This window comes from Prunus avium, chromosome 2 (genome assembly GCF_965620075.1).
Source record: "Prunus avium chromosome 2, drPruAviu1.hap1.1, whole genome shotgun sequence".
In the NCBI taxonomy this organism is placed as follows: domain Eukaryota; kingdom Viridiplantae; phylum Streptophyta; class Magnoliopsida; order Rosales; family Rosaceae; genus Prunus; species Prunus avium.
The window spans coordinates 12,063,121-12,080,522 of NC_142285.1; positions in this window are offsets into that span (position 1 = coordinate 12,063,121).

The window sequence follows — 17,402 nt, forward strand, 5'->3', positions numbered from 1 at the left end:
CCGAAGGACCGGTCTTGAGACCAAGTTTGGCCACATCGTTGGAACTCCAACAACTCTTCCGTACGATGGAAATGTCGAGCAATCAAAGAATGCAGGAGGCAGCTCAAACTATTGCTCAAACCGTAGCTTAAACCTTGGCTCAAACCATGGCCACTCAGAATGCTCAGATCAATGAGAGGTTTAATCGATTGTTAGGCCAACAAAATGGCCAAAATGAAAATCAGGCAGCAAATGGAGTTCCAGTGGCAAGGCTTCAAGTGGAGGCCCAACCAAACATTTTTGGGGCGAATCCGCCTCAACCAAATGCACCGGCTGGGGGCAACCCAGCTCCAGCGGTCAATGTTCTGCCGATGGGTAATAACCCATATGCGGCGGCCAATCAATTCCAAGGACTCCCGCAGTTCAACCAATTCCGCCCACAAGTTCACCATGGGGTAGGGGCAAATTTTGCTGGGCCTCATATAAACCAATTTGCCGGAGTCGGTGGATGGAATAATCTTGGTGGAATAATCCATTACTAGGAAATCAAGCAATCGACCGAGGAGCGGTTGAGCAGATGATCCAAGATATGGTGCCCCATGCTAGAAGAATTGGTAGACCCGTCTACCGGAGGCCATATCCGGAGCATTTTGATCAAGAGGAATTTCCACGAGGATTCAAAGTTCCGGATTTTGCATTATTTTCAGGAGATGGACTCCAGTCGACCGTGGAGCATATTGGTCGATTCACTGCTCAATGTGCCGAAATCGGACATCGCGAGGTCTTGAAATTAAGGCTATTCCCAAGCACCCTCACAGGGGCTGCTTTTTCATGGTATGTCAAACTTCATCAGAACTCTGTTCCAAATTGGCAGACTATGGAGCAAATCTTCCACGAACAATTTTATCGGCCAGAGCCAGATGTGTCAATGGCCGACTTGGCCAAGATGCGCCAAGGACCAAACGAGTCAGTCCAAGAATACTTGGGGAAATTCAGAGAAGCAAGGGCTAGATGTACGGTCAACATGCCTGAACATGAGTTTGCAAAATTAGCTCAAGGTGGGTTGTTGCTCGACCTCCGGAAGAAGTTCGAGGGTATTGAATTTCGCGACATTTATGACCTCCTACTTCGGGTGGATCGATATGAAGCTCTTTTAAAGGAGGAACAACAAAAGAATCGGCCGACATCTCGACCGACTTTCTATAGAGAACTACCAAAACCTTCCACATCTAGAACCATGGCTGTCCATGCGGTGGATGTCGAAGATGTGAATTCAAAGGAGGCAGATGAGGAAATCTTCCTAGCAGGAGAAGAAGAATCCGCGGGGATAAACTTGGCAGAAATCGTGGTCAGTGAACCACACGTATGCAAGGCTTTGTCCAAAGCCTCCAAGGATCAGAGGCCGACAACAGTCCAGATTTCTAAGTTTAGTGGAACTTCTCAAAAGGGAGTCGGAACCAAGTCCTATACCTTTGACATTTCGAAAGCCGAACTAATCTTCGACCAACTTTTAAAAGAAAAGATGATAAAATTGCCAAATGGTCATGATATTCCGTCGGCTAATGAACTTAGAAACAAGACTTTTTGCAAATGGCATGGTGTATGGTCTCATGCAACTAACAATTGCCTTGTTTTTCGGAATGTCGTGCAGGATCTCATTGATAGAAAAATCTTGAAATTTCCAGAGAAAGCTACAATGGGTGTTGATCAGAATCCATTCCCAAGTGCTCAGGCCAACATGGTGAATGCCAACTTCCCAAGGCCAGATCAACCTCGACCAAGATTAGACTTGGGTGGCTCCGGAAGAGCAGCAGCTGAGAGAAGAGCAAGGGAGAACCTGATGGATCCTAAGGCGAAGGGTAAAGCCAATATGTACCCAGAAGTGACAAAGGCTCTAGATGAGAAAATGCCAATTATGGAAGAACCTCCCAAGGCTATTGTGCTATGCAGCCGATGTCAATGTGAGGTCTCAGTGGAGGTAGTTCTACCAAAACCCAAGGAGTCAACCAGGGAATTGACTAAGGAGATGATCAAGGATCAAGCCCAGACAGGTAGACCAAAAAGTGCTGGGAAAAATAAGATTAAAAGTTCGGCCGGGAATTACGGTCCATATAGCCCAAGGGGCATGATGGAGACTAGGCCGAACAAACGGCCATTACATGAGTACCAAGATAGGTACGAGAGGCCGCGATATCAGCCTAAGAGAAGAAATCATCAGATGCCACTCAAGTATGAAGATGTTGATCCACTGAACCCAAGCCAAGATAAAAATAGAAGCATGTGGGTTTCGGTGGGAGAAGGAAAGAATCGAGATGTGGCTTATGTGTCAAGACCTCGCCCATCTGATGGTAGTGGTGTCCCAACTTTCAAGATGCCAAACATAAAGGCAGGACAATGGTATAGAAGTAGAGGTTCGAAGTTGCCTCCGATACCATTGAGCAAAACTCAAACAAGAAGGGCTCAGAGACAATATGCTGCCACTTGTAAAGCGGAGTTTGAGTGGGCGGACGAGAGGCAAGCCCAACTTAACCGATTGGTCGACCTTCGAGAGAAGCTTCGACTAGAAGAGTTGGAGTTCGCCAAAGCTGATGTCGTGGCTTCGTTAGAGGCAGCAGCGGCCGAGGAGATGAAAATACATCGACAATGGGTGAATGGTCAAGTTGTGGTGACAGCCTTAAATGAGCCAATGTTGGAGTTGGAGGCTCATTTGACCGGAGCTTTTGAAGCAAACAATCTCAAGGCGGAATCTAGCAAGCCAATGAAAGTGTTGGACGATGGACCATCAAAAGTTGAGAAGTTTAAAAAGATTCAACCCAAGGCCAATCCTTCGACCTCCAAGAGGCAAACACCAATTAAAGTGGTATCACCACCCGTGGTCGAGGAGAAAAAAGGAAATGACCATGAAACGGTCGAGGATGTCAGAGGCAAACCCCAGACGACAGAAGATAAGCTGACAACGGAGGAGGACCAAGTCATGGTCGATGTCCAAACATCCGTAGTGGAAGAAAAGGCCGAACCAACGGCCGACGTAGAAACTGAAGAGACTTCAGAAAACCTAGGAGGCACTTTGGCCAATGATGAAGAACTTTATGCGGAGAATGAAGAGTATGGTGATGACGAGTATTTTGAAGACCTCCCAGAAGAAGCTATGGAGCAACTAGCTAATGAGTGTAGGGAAGAGATTACCAAGTTGGAAACTGAATTGAAGACAAATAAGACCAAGGTGAGGTTTGGGGACTTCGACGAGGTCGATGCTATGGTGGTCACACTTCCACTATTTTTCGAAGCTCAGCCAGGTCAACCAAACTCCATGGAGGGAGATGTTTTTGACGAAGTCGAGTCCATGGTTCAGATGGGAGAACCAAAGGAAATCGAGGTAATTCGGGAGACTCCAAAGGCAGAGGTAGCTCAACCTCAAATTGTGATGCCAAGTGCGGAGAAGGAAATGCCAGAGAAAGTGTGCTTTGAAATGCCTACCAAGAAGAGGTCTTCCCACCTTAAACCTTTATACGTAAATGCTCACTTTGATGGGGTTCCAGTGAGCAGAGTTCTAGTTGATACGGGAGCCACGGTGAATATCCTCCCAGCTTCAGTGATGAGGAAATTGAAGAAAAGCTCAGAAGAACTAATTCCAACTGAGACAACGGTCAGTGGTTTTGTGGGAGACACCACAATATCAAAAGGAATCATCCTACTCCAAGTCAGAGTTGGGGAAAAGGTCAGGGTGACAGCTTTCTTCGTGGTGGAAACAACGGCTCACTTTACTGCATTGTTAGGTCGAGATTGGATTCATGGAAATATGTGTGTCCCTTCCTCGCTCCATCAAACTCTGCAGTTTTGGCATGAGGATGGGAGTGTGGAATTGGTTCGGGCCGACTCACGGCCTTTCATGGCTTCAGCCAACGCGGTGGAGGCCAGGTTTTACGAGGATGATCTTGGTCCTCTTTATTTTACAGGGTCAGATATGAACGGCCGACCTACGGGAGTCTCGGCCAAGAAGTTGATAGACTTGGGGGCACACGATGCCCAAGCAGATGGGGAGCGCCCCACGATGTCTGATTTTTTCTCTCTTAATGATTGATACAACCATGAAAGAAGAGAATAGAGCCGCGGTGGAAGACACTTTGAGACGGCTATATGGTTTTTGGGCCGAGAGAGCGGCCGAGCATGGGTCCACCGCTCATTTGGTGGAATTCCTCCACGAAGGCCCTGAAGGTGATGCACTTGAAATTGAGGAAGTGGAGTTGGCACCAACTCATATGGATGATTCAAAGGCGGAAGTCCAAGATCCTTTGTTGGAATTCAACTTGGGGACGGAAGACAATTGTCGGCCAATCTACATCAGTGGTCTGTTGGAGCCAGAACTTCGGGCCAAGATGGAAGAGCTTTTAAGAGAGTTCAAGGATTGCTTTGCTTGGGATTACACTGAGATGCCTGGACTAAGTCGTGACTTGGTCGAGCACCGTCTGCCAACAACGGAGGATTTCAAGCCCTTCAAGCAGCCACCTCGCCGAATGTCGGCAGAAGTAGAATTACAGGTCAAGGAAGAAATTGTAAGGCTTGTTAAAGCCAAATTTATTAGGCCAGCAAGATATGTGGAATGGCTTTCTAATATTGTACCTGTAAAGAAGAAAACGGGAGCAATAAGAATTTGTGTTGATTTTCGTAACCTTAATCTCGCAACTCCCAAAGATGAATATCCCATGCCAATGGCAGACCTCTTAGTTGATGGGGCGGCCAAGCACGAGATTTTATCCTTCATGGATGGACACTCTGGCTATAACCAAATTTTCAAAGCCGAAGAAGACATTCACAAGACAGCCTTTAGATGTCCTGGTTCCATTGGAACCTTTGAGTATGTCGTGATGCCTTTCGGCCTAAAGAATGCTGGAGCCACATATCAACGGGCGATGAATGCCATCTTCCACGACATGATCGGTCGAAACTTAGAAGTTTATATCGATGATGTGGTTGTGAAGTCGGAGTCGAGACCAGGCCATTTGAATGACCTTCGGTTAGCCTTCGAGAGAATGCGAAAGCATCAATTGAAGATGAATCCAAAGAAATGTGCCTTTGGGGTTTCCGCCAGGAATTTCCTAGGATTTTTGGTACATCAAAGGGGGATCGAAATTGATAAAAATAAAGCTAAGGCCATCATTGAGGCACCGCCCCCGAAAAACAAGAAAGGATTGCAAAGTTTGCTAGGCCAAATAAACTTCCTCCGGAGGTTTATAGCTAACTCCGCCGGGAAAGTCGAGCCTTTTTCATCTTTGCTTAAACTCAAGGATGAGGAGAAATTTCGATGGGAAGAAGTTCACCAAAAGGCATTTGATTCCATCAAAGAGTATTTAACCAAGCCACCGGTGCTAATCCCGCCGAAGCGAGGCCGACCTTTGAAGTTATATATTTCTGCCACAGAAAATTCCATTGGAAGTCTTTTGGCCCAAGACAACAATGAGAAAAAGGAGCAAGCAGTGTACTACCTAAGCCGAATTCTAATGGCCACCGAGAGAAAGTATTCACCGGTGGAGAAACTTTGTTTAGCCTTATACTTCACCGCAACCAAGTTAAGGCACTATATGTTGCCTTCCATGGTGCATATAATCGCCAAGACTGATTTGATCAAGTACATGCTCACTCGACCAATCATTAGAGGGCGGATTGGAAAATGGACGATGGCATTAGCAGAATTCACCTTCCGATACGTGCCTCAGCAGGCCGTCAAGGGGCAAGCCTTGGCTGATTTCTTGGCCTCTCACCCTTGTGTTGAAATAGAAGATATGGACTTCTTCAAAGTCGACATGATAAGTTTATTCCCATGACGTCTCTATTTCGACGGATCTCGAACATCAAATATGGGGGGAGCAGGTGTCATCATTGAATCACCCCAAGGATTCCGAACTCGTTATTCATTTCAATTAGACTTTGATTGTACCAACAATCAGGCCGAATATGAGGCCTTGATCATTGGGTTGGAGATTTTGAGAGAACTTGGAATAAATAATGTTTCAATCATGGGGGATTCGATGTTGGTTCTAAAACAACTATCCGGCGATTATAAGGTAACCAGCCAAGCATTGCTTGGCTATCATGCCTTGGCCAGCCAACTAATAGAAGGTTTTGATGAAGTGAGACTCACTCACCTACCAAGGGAGCACAACTCACAGGCCAATGCAATGGCCCAATTGGCCTCCGGAGTTCAGATCTCTGAAGGGCTTTCTGAGGAGTTGTTCAAAGTTGAAAAACGATCGTTGCCCTCAGTTTTTGAAAGAGGAATACCAATGGAGGTCATGGCATTGACTGTAGCTCCAGATGACTGGAGACACGATATCGTGGAGTATCTGAAATGTCCAAGTGGTCCGCATTGCCGGCAGGTTCGACAAAGGGCCATAAGTTATGTGCTCAGGGATGAAGAACTTTTTCGTATTGGCTCTGACGACTTACTCATGAAATGTTTGGGAAAGATTGATCAGATGGTGGTTATGACTGAGGTTCATGAAGGAATATGCGGAGCTCATCAAGCAGGCATCAAGATGAGATGGTTGCTAAGGAGGCATGGGTATTATTGGCCAACCATCTTGAAGGATTGCATTGATTACGCCAAAGGATGCCAAGGTTGTCAAAGGCATGGTCCAGTTCAACATGTTCCGGCCGGACCCATGAATCCTATTGTGAAGGCTTGGCCTTTCAAGGGTTGGGCGATGGATGTGATTGGCCAAATCCACCCGAAATCATCTAAGGGTCACAAGTTCATTTTAGTGGCCACGGACTTCTTTACAAAATGGGTAGAGGCTGTACCACTCAAGCAAGTTACCCAAGCTGAGGTGATAGAGTTTATTGAGAAGTCTATCATCCATCGATTCGGATTACCAGAGTCTATCATGACTGACCGAGGAACGGCTTTCGTGGGAGAAGCTGTCAAAGCAGCCGCAAAAAATTGGGGAGTTAGGATGGTTCAGTCCACCCCATACAATCCTCAGTCAAATGGTCAAGCTGAGGCCAACAACAAAGTAATAAAAGGGATTTTGGAAAAAATGATTGAGAAAAATCCTAAAGAATGGTATTCTCTCCTCTCCAATACCCTTTGGGCATATAGGACCTCTAAAAGGTCCGGCACGGGGACGACACCATTCGCACTCACATACGGCCATGACGCCGTCTTACCTCTCGAGATTTCTGTAAAATCTTTAAGGGTGGCTCGCCACGCTGAATGGAGTGAGGATGAGTATAATCAGGCGATGGCTCAAGAGCTAGATGATCTCAACGAGGTCCGACTTGAGGCTTTGGATAAATTAAAGGCCCAAAAAGAAAAGGTGGCCAGGGCGTATGATAAGAAGACTAAAGCCAAAAGTTTCGGAGTTGGAGATTTAGTATGGAAAACTATTCTTCCATTGGGAACGAGAGATCGTAGTTTTGGTAAATGGTCTCCAACATGGGAAGGACCTTTTCTTATCAACCAAGTTTTAGGAAAAGGAGCATATAGGTTGAGTTATGAGAATGGTCGTCTCCATGATTCACCCATCAATGGCCGTTTTTTGAAAAAATATTACCCTACTTCTTGGGAGATGATGGGGACTTGATCCGTCACGGTCATGTTAACGACGAGAAAATGTGTATGACCAATGAAAAGATTTTTCAAGAGACATCATATACATTCATTACAAAATAGAGTCATCACACGATAGGCCGAACAACGGTCAAAGAGTTCGTCAAATTACATAAACCAGTGTAATAAGGCATGACAATAAAGACAAGTCTAGCTAAGCATAAAACAGGCCGGCTAGCGGCCTAACATAAATCTAAACATTAGGGAAAAAGTCACAGAGGGAGCTCATGAAGTTTTCCCATGCCAGATTCCCGTCTGCTATATGATGGCAAGCAAGTTTGTCTCATTTTTCTTTGAACCAACCATACCAACCTATTTTTGGATCGCAGCCCGGATTATTTTTCTTCACCTTGGACTTTGTTCCTTCAAAATAAAACATGCCAGAGACTGGCATAAATCCATGAATCCCAACATATAAGTCCTGACTTTCGATTCCTTTCCCCTTTTGTCAACTAAAGGCTAAGAAATCAAGGGGGCAATGTTTGAGTGGTTAAAAATCCACCATCCAAATAGTCAGTATGAAGGAATGCATGCACAAGTTGGCTATGGGAAGTTGGAGGAGCAGATGCGATTGATGAATGGGGCGTAGGAATTCTCTGCAAAAGGGAAGAGAAAAGATGATAAACAAAGTAAAGGGTTCCAACTTTTCAATATAAAACTATGTGTTGGTGGGAGAAAGTGACGGAAAGGCTAAAGCTTTGCTTTAGTGTTTGCATGATTACAATCACTTTTTATACATATATATATATATGAAAATGGCGTGGGAATTTTCTGAAGATGACTCAGAGGCCACCAATTGGCCTATTGCTTTTTGTTTAAGTTATATATATATGTATATGTCATGATTGGTATTATTAGACCCACCCACCAATTATTTGGCAAAATCCTCCGTCAACTTCATAAAAAATCCTTCGTCGACTTCATAAGAAATCCTTCGTCGACTTCATAAGAAATCCTCCGTCGACTTCATAAAAAATCCTTCGTCGACTTCATAAAAAATCCTCCGTCGACTTCATAAAAAATCCTCCGTCGAACTTAAAGATCCGCGGTTGGATGGAATGATTGGTATTATTAGACCCACCCACCAATTATTTGGCAAAATCCTCCGTCGACTTCATAAAAAATCCTTCGTCGACTTCATAAGAAATCCTCCGTCGACTTCATAAAAAATCCTTCGTCGACTTCATAAGAAATCCTCCGTCGACTTCATAAGAAATCCTCCGTCGACTTCATAAAAAATCCTCCGTCGACTACATAAGAAATCCTCCGTCGAACTTAAAGATCCGCGGTTGGATGGAAAAATCCTTCGTCCAGTGGAAAAATCCTCCGTCGAACTCAAAGATCCTTGGTTGGAAGGAAAGATCAGTTGGAGGAATTTGGCTCAACTAAAAGACACAAGAGATTGAAGAAAAGCAACCGGCCGTCTAGTTTCTGCTGTGCTATTTTTTTTCCACATGTTTTTAACCTCTCTCTTTGGGTTCCTTGGGTGTTTTTCCATGCAGGGCTTTTGTTTTAAGTTGCTTTTGATTGGTAAAGGAGAGAACAACCTGCAGGAAACATGGAAGCCTAATTTGAGGACTTGGTTCAAGATGTTCTCATCTTTGGTCGAAGATATAGCTAAGCTAAGATAGAGGCAAGAGTGCAGCCGTGAGAGAGAGGTAAAGTAGCTGGAAACTAGTGAGTGCATGAAATACCAAGGGTAGATTGAGTTCTCCAAAGTGTTTGAGCAAGGGTGTGAGAGAAGCAAATTGTCAGGAAGTTCACGCCTAGAGCTCCGGAAGGCATTAATTTTGGGAAGATTTGTAGCCACCCTACTATCCTGATCTCATTTTACTGACCAACCATAGGAGTCGATGATGGTTGGAAAATTCTCATTAAATGTCTAGAGCTCCGGAAGACATTAATTTTGAAAGGATTTTCAATGAAAGTTAGTTGAGGCCATTTAATGGCCAAACCCATGAGCTGAAGGAAGCTCTATAAATTGATCGTCAGAAGAAAAGAAGAGGACCGCCAACTGAACACACAAAATCTATCTCTTTATCCTGTACTTTTCAATTCATAGTCTAGGATTTTATCTTTCAAGCTATTCAGATTATCCGAGTTCTTCGTTTTTCTAGTGTAAGCTTACTTTCTTGCAATTTAATTCCAATTGTCTTTACATTCGAATTTAATTCAAGTCTTTATCGCTTTAATCTATTTAATCACATTTACATTTCTGTCATTTAATTTCCTGCATTTACATTCACTACACTTATCACAAAAATCCTAAAAATAGTCATACAAAGCTCAATCATCCTTGACCTCAAGGAAGAAAAAGAACCTAGACCAAGAGGAGGTTCCTTGCTTGGTCGATCAATTGTTTGATTAGAAGTCAGAAGCGCAAACACACTCACACAATCTTTCCATCCAAGCCATCAAGTGGTTTGGTGGTGGCACGCCTACGCATCTCAAGAGAAGAAGGACCAAAACTCCTTCCGTCGGCCTACCCGGCCGAAAAGAGGGAAACAATATATTAATATAACTTGGGTTTTTTTATTTATTACTTTGTGGTTTGGAGGCCACGTGAGTGGGAACCATTGTTTCTTCTCTTTTCTTCTTCTTCCGATTTACAGGTTAGCATTTAGATCTACAAGTGCAACAAAGCTTTAGTGTTTATGCCTCTCTGTGTACATTTTTTGGATATGCTACTGCTACGAATTGTACTTTTGTTCGTGTTTCTGCTTCCCACAGTTTCAGTTTCTGATTCCCACTTGGTTCTTACTGTATCAATTAGCATACCAAAAAAAAATAAAATTGGTTCTCATTGTTTATATAGATCTTGTATACAAAAAATTAAAATTAAAATTTTAGCACACCTCCAGAAAAATTCCTGGTTCCGCCATTGTCCATGGGCCATTAGGAGTAATTAAAGTTCTCACTCGGACATTGAGAGAAAGTTGGGGTGCAATGGAACAGTAAAATCATGATTTTGAGGAATCCATGGGTCACCATAAACTTTGATGAGTCGCCCATTGCCAATGCGCCAATGCGCCAACGCAGACCAAGGGTTAGTAACTCACGTCCCCACAAAATAGATTGTCACGTGAAGGAAGGAGCAAATCCTTCAGTAGCTTGCAAAAAAATCAAAATCAAGAAAATAGCGAGCCTTGAAAATTCTGGCAATAAGAGAGTTAGGAAACTCAAGAAGACGCCACCCTTGTTTAGCCAATAAAGCTTGGTTAAAGCTCACAAGGTCAGGGAAAACCCAATCCACCATCATCCTTATGTGTGCTAAGATATTTCCAAGACTTCCAATGCATACCTTTGTCAGTCCCTTTTGATCACCAGTATTGAGCAAAAAGACTTTCAATTTCAGAGCATAAACCAACAGGTATTCGAAAAACACTCATGGAATATATAGGCATAGTCTAATACACAGCTTTAATCAAAACCTCCTTACGAACTTTGGAGATAAGTTTGCATTCCCAACCAATAATCTTTTTCTAGACACGATCCTTAACAGCACAAAACATATATTTTTTATATTCTTACCAGCCATAGTAGGAAGACCCAAATAACGTTCATGACAAGGAACAACTGGCACCCCCAACAAAGCTTGAAGCTGAGACTAAAGTGCCGCATGGGTGGATGGACTAAAACACATAGCAGATTTTAGAAAGTTTATATGTTGTCCTGAAGCAGCACGGAAGATCCTTTTCAACTCCTCAACTTGGTCAACTTTAGCATCACAAAATAATAAGTTGTCATCGGCAAAAAATAAGTGATTAATAAACGGCTCCGAGGGAGCGATGAAAACCCCTTTGACCCTAGCATCACGGTCAACTTTTTGGAGGAGAGCATATAATCCTTTAGGAACAATAAGAAATAAATAGGGCAAAATAAGTTCACCCTAGCGAAGACCCCTGGTAGGAATAACAGAAGGCCGATCGTGTAATTGCAAAGAAAAAGAGACAGAGGTAATACATTCCATAATCAGCTGAATAAAATGGTCAGGAAATTCCATGGTACGCATCATACGCTTCAAGAAAACCCATTCAACCCTATCATATGCTTTGGCCATATTAAGTTTTAGGACAATCTTGCGCTTCCCTGACTTTCCCCTATGCTTTAGACAGTGAATAGTTTCAAAAGCAACAAGGACATTATCTAATATCATACGATTAAGAATAAAGGCACTTTGGAATTCAAAGATAACCGATGACAATGCTTTCGTCAACCTGTTGGCAATAACTTTGGATATAATTTTATAAAGCACATTGCACAAACTAATAAGGCGAAATTCTGTTACCCAAGATGGTGAAGGAATTTCGAAATAAGAGCAATCAACGTATTATTAAAATCTGCAACTCCAGCACTCCCATTGAGAACATCTAGACACAATTGACAAACATCAGAGCCAACAATATCCCAATAGTGCTGATAGAATAAAGCATGCATCTCTTGAGGCCCAGGTGCTTTAGTTGGACCCATAGATTTAATAGCACGCTCAATTTCCTCCCGTCGATAGGCCACAGACAAAGAACAGTGTACCTGATAAGGGACACGAGTGGATACAGCCTCAAAGATCTCACTGCTCATTTGCGCATCATTGGAAGAGAACAAATTTTTATAAAATCCAAGAAAATCTCAACAATTTTCAAAGGGATCACTATGCAGACAATGATTATTATCCATAATCCCTTGCAGGGAATTAATTTTCGCTCAATGACTAGCATACTTATGAAAATAGGAAGTATCCCCACACTTCAATCAATTAACACGTGACCGTTGTTGCTATTAGCTGTAAATATCTTACAATTACTTTTGCATCAATTATAGAATCTCCATGATCTCAGCTGCTCCATATCCTAATCTATTTTGTAACCATCCCTTGATCACAGCCCCTCTTGATATGTAACATCTCAATTTTTGAATATTTGTAACTGTACAATCATGTATATAAATAGAGAAGAAAACCTCAACACTGTTGTGTGAGGAAACCTGAATCTTATATGGTATCAGATTGCCTTTGATCCTCAAGTGCCTTCCCATCTCACATCCTTATTCCGTTATGGCTTCTTCTGATGCTACCTCTGTACCCATTCCAAACACAACAACCAACTCCATTCCTATTCCTAATCAAACAATTCCAAACACAACAACCAACTCCATTCCTATTCATAATCAAACAATTCCAATGCCGAACCCGTCTCACTTCCTTTCTCTAAAACTCACTCCCACCAATTATCTTCTTTGGACAATACAATTTGAACCTATCCTAATTTCTCATGATCTAGAAGGTCTCATAGATGGATCTGATGTTGCACCACCATAAAAAATAATTGTAGACAATAGTACTTCTCAACCCAATCCTGAATATCTCACTTGGCGCAAGCGTGACCAAATGCTTCGCAGCTGGATCATTGCCTCTTTATCTGAAGATGTTCTTCCACACATAGTCGGTACTTCGACATCCTCTGAAGCCTGGACTTGTCTCAAGCAAGATTTTGGATCCCCTACCAATACTCGTCTTCTTCAATTACATACTCAACTCCAAAACCTTCCCAAGGGTGACCTTCTTGTTGCCACTTACCTTCAAAAGGCCAAGCTTCTAGCTGACCAACTTGCTGTTGCAGGAAAACCACTTGATGCTAATGAATTCAATGCTATAATCTTCCGCAATCTAGGGAATGACTATAGTGATATGGTCACTGCCATGTCTACCAAATTGAGTCCTATCTCATATTCAGAACTTCATAGTCTTCTTGTCAGTCATGAAATTCGCCTCCAAGAACATGCCACTCACTCCACAATTCTTCCTTCTGCTAATATGGCGTACAGGGGATCAAATTCCAATTCGAACAGAGGCTCCTCAAATCAGCACAACCGAAATCCCTTCAATTCGAACAATCAAGGTTCATCCAACTTCAACAACAATCGCGGCTCATCAACTTACAATAACAGGTCCACCCATCAATTCAACCAATGATCCTTTTCTAACCTAAATAATCGTGGTTTGCTGCCAACCCCACAAAATTTCCCAAGTTTCAATCATTCTCCTCAAAAAGCAAGATGTCAAATTTGCAATCTCACAAATCACTTGGCTGCTAATTGTCGATACAGATATGACAAGCCCAATGATGCTTCTGCTCACATTGCATCCTTTCCCACTTCAAACAGTGATTTTAGTGCTTGGTTCCCGGATACTGGTGCCACTCACCATGTCGCTCCAGATATTGCCAATCTCTCTATTGCTAATAGCTACACTGGTCAAGATCAATTGAAAGTTGGTAATGGTAATGGGTTAAGTATTTCTCATGTTGGCTCCTCTTCTTTCTCAAGTTCTACAGGCTCTTTTCACTTATCTAACATTTTACATGTCCCAGATATCACCAAACAGCTTCTTTCCACTCATCAATTCTCAAAAGATAATAATTGTTATTCTGAATTTCACCCTTCTTTTTTTGTTGTGAAGGAGCAAATAACAGGGAAACCTCTACTTCACGGGCTGAATGAAAATGGTCTCTATAAGCTTTCCAACATTGCCATACCAAATAAAAATGACGGACCAATGGTTTTCTTAAGTGAGCGCGCTAGTCTCTCTTGTTGGCATGCACGCTTAGGTCATCCACATCCACGTGTTCTTCGTCATGTAATAAATGGCAACAGTCTTCCTTCCCTCCCTCCCTCCCAAGGACTTGCAACCATGCACTGCCTGTTGTTTAGGAAAATTGTCCAAGTTTTCTCTTCCCCCCACTACCTCTATTAGCTCTAGTCCTTTGGAGCTTATTTTTAGTGATGTTTGGGGCCCTTCTCCCACTCCATCCATAGATGGCCATCACTACTTTGTTTTATTTCTTGATGATTATTCCAAGTATGTATGGTTTTTTCCTCTAGTACGAAAATTTGATGTGTGTGAAGTATTTTTCAAATTTCAAGCCAAGTAGAACATCTATTCAATACTAAAATTCGTAGTTTCCAATCAGATTGGGGAGGAGAATTTCGTAAGCTTTCTTCTCATTTTGACAAATGTGGCATTAATCGTAGGATTGCTTGCCCACACACTCATGAACAAAACGGATCTGCCGAACGGAAAATTCGTCATATCACTGAAACATGTCTCACTCTTCTTGCTCATGGATCTATCCCTAAAAAGTATTGGTGTTTTGCTTTTGATACATCAGTTTATTTGATAAATTGAATGCCTACTTCAGTTCTTCATGGCCAATCTCCTTTCCAAATTTTGTTTAATAAGTCTCCTGATTATCGCTTTCTAAAAGTGTTTGGTTGCTTAGTTTTTCCATACCTTCGTCCTTATAATAAAAATAAATTTGATTTTCATTCTCTTCCATGTGTCTTCTTAGGATATAGTCCAAATCATCATGGTTACCGTTGCTTGAATCAACAAACTGGCAGGATTTATATCTCGAGACATGCACGATTTCATGAGCAAACTTTTCCATTCTCTGTCTCTCCCATGATGTAGGTTCCAATTAATTCAAAGTCTAATTCATTTTTATTGCCTATAGAGCTACCTAGTTCAGCACGTGATGTAAGGGCCTCCACACTTGGTAATCTTTCTTCTCCTATTGGTTCCCCTCCATTAAATTCTAATAATTCTCTTCCTTTAAGTGATGCACCTATTTACTCACCGAGTCTTCCCTCAAACTCAAATTCCATTTCAAATTTAAATTCTCACTCCATTGTTAATTCCCCTCCTAATAATGACAATTCAATTCTTTCCCAACATGATAATATTGCTCATAACGTTACTAATTCTAGTGGTCTAGAATCAGTTGTGCATTTGGTAGGTAATCAAAGAGGCAATCCCAGTCATGGGCGTAATGACACAAGATACAATCTTCACCCAAAACCCCCACCAAATCCCAAGTATACTATTCCTCATGCACTTTTGACAGAAGCTACCTCTCAACATAAGCCCACATGTTTCTCTGAAGCCAATAAGCACAAGCATTGGCGAGCAGCAATGAATGATGAGCTCAATGCACTGATGCATAATGGCACATGGTCTCTTGTTCCATATAATCCTTCTATGAATGTTGTTGGTTGCAAGTGGGTCTTTCGTGTCAAACGCAAGACGGATGGTACTATAGATTGCTACAAAGAAAGATTGGTTGCCAAGGGTTTTCATCAACAAGAGGGCGTTGATTACACTGAGACATTCAGTCCTGTTGTAAAAGCCACCACCATTCGCACGGTCCTGTCAATTGCTGTCAGCCACGGTTGGGAAACTCGTCAATTAGATGTAACTAATGCCTTTCTCCATGGCCATTTAAATGAAGAAGTGTACATGATTCAACCACCAGGTTTCGTTGATGACACCAAACCTCATCATGTTTGCAAGCTTCATTGCTCTTTATATGGCTTGAAACAAGCTCCCCGTGCTTGGTTTCAATGCCTCAGTTCATGTCTTCTCCAGCTTCAATTTGTTGGCTCAAAGGTGGATAGTTCATTATTCATTTTTAATGACATGAGTATTATTATTTATGTTCTCATATACGTTGATGATATCATCATCACTGGAAATAACGGTGCCGCCATTGCCAATGTCATCTCCACTCTAAGCTTGCAATTCGCTTTGAAGGACCTAAACTTTTTGGGTATTGAGGTAATCCCACAATCTGGAGGTCTTCTTCTCTCTCAACGAAAATACATCCTTGATCTTCTCAAACGATCTGATTTGGCAGACATGAAGCCCACTCATACTCCTATGGCCTCATCCACCAAGCTTAGTAAAATTGGTGGCGAACCACTTGCTAATCCACAACAATACCGAAGCATTGCAGGTGCCCTTCAATATGTAACTTTAACCCGCCCGGAACTTGCCTTCTCTATCAACAAGGTGTGTCAATTCATGCACAACCCCACCACTGAGCATTGGACAGCAGTTAAAAGAATCCTTCGATACCTCAAGCACACTCTTTCCCATTGTCTTTTCCTAAGCAAATCTCCCTCTAATGGCATTCAAGCCTTTTGTGATGCAGATTGGGCTGGATGTCCAGATGATCGCCAATCAACTGGTGGCTATGTAATTTATCTTGGTTGTAATCTAGTATCGTGGTCTGCCAAAAAGCAACCGACTGTTGCTAGATCTTCCACCGAGGCCTAATATCGCTCCATTGCCAATACTTCTAGTGAAATTACTTGGCTGGTTTCTTTGCTGAAAGAACTTGGCCTTACTTTATCAACACCACCTGTCTTATGGTGTGACAACTTGGGAGCAACTTACCTTTCCGCCAATCCAATTTTCCATGCTCGCACTAAACATGTTGAGATCGATTATCACTTTGTTCATGATCAAGTCTCTTCAGGACGCCTTCATGTCAAATTCATCTCCACCAAGGATCAGCTTGCTGATATAATGACAAAGCCTTCGAGCTCTACCCGTTTCAAATTCATTCAAGACAAGTTGAGAGTTCAAGAACACTCAACTTGAGGGGGCGTATTAGCTGTAAATATCTTACAATTACTTTTGCATCAGTTATAGAATCTCCATGATCTCAGCTGCTCCATATCCTAATCTATTTTGTAACCATCCCTTGATCACAGCCCCTCTTGATATGTAACAGCTCAATTTTTGAATATTTGTAACTGTACAATCATTTATATAAATAGAGAAGAAAACCTCAACACTGTTGTGTGAGGAAGCCCGAATCTTATAGTTGCCAATACAACTCATCCATCTCCAAAGATCTAGTTCATTTTCAACCAATTTCTATTGTTGTAAAGTAGCTGCCAACGGGTCCGCCGATTGAAGCGAGTCTAAGGAAGCATGCAGGGAGTGAATTTTTGATTTCATATTGCGAAAATTTTCCTA